Source organism: Octopus bimaculoides, chromosome 3 (genome assembly GCF_001194135.2).
Source record: "Octopus bimaculoides isolate UCB-OBI-ISO-001 chromosome 3, ASM119413v2, whole genome shotgun sequence".
NCBI lineage: Eukaryota > Metazoa > Mollusca > Cephalopoda > Octopoda > Octopodidae > Octopus > Octopus bimaculoides.
Genome location: NC_068983.1, coordinates 6,534,259 through 6,535,105, shown reverse-complemented (window position 1 = coordinate 6,535,105; position 847 = coordinate 6,534,259).

Sequence of the window (847 nt, the reverse complement as noted above, 5' to 3'; positions counted from 1 at the left end):
TGTGTGTGTGTGTGTGTGTGTGTGTGTGTGTGTGTGTGTGTGTGTGTGTGTGTGTGTGTAATTATGAAATGTATATACTTATATACAATGTATGCATAGGCTTTCAGAATACACACACACACACAAATATAATGTATGCACATTTACTCAAATATGCATACACTCAGACGTAGGCAGCCACAGTTATAGAAATAAATCAAAAGTACAAATAGGTATAGCATAAATACAGAAATTATATGCACACACAAAACCCCACCCATATACAATAGTACACACACACACACGCACACACATCACAACCACGATATGAAAATGACTAATGGCAAAAGGAAATTGCAAATGAAATGACAACAGTTGAACGAAAGAAACAAATTGAGAGAAGGAAGCCCTCCCTCTTAGAGAGAGAGAGAGAGAGGATGTGGTGACGTGGTGGAAGGGAATATGAAAGTTTGTAGGGGAAAAAATGAAAAAGAGCCCTAAAAGGGATATTGGTGAATAAGAGTCATGGAATATGTGTTTGCATATATGTATGCTTACAAACACACACACACACACATATACATATATATATATATATATATACGTACACAGATACCAACACACATATATACATACATATACACGCACACGTATTCATACACATACTAGTACATATTTATATATACACATACGTACACATATGCATAAAGACACATATAAACACACACACACACGCAAACACACACACACACATATATATAAAAACACACACACGTATATATGTACATATATATAAACACACAAACATAAACATGTATATGCACACACACACACACACACACACACACACACACATATATATATATAT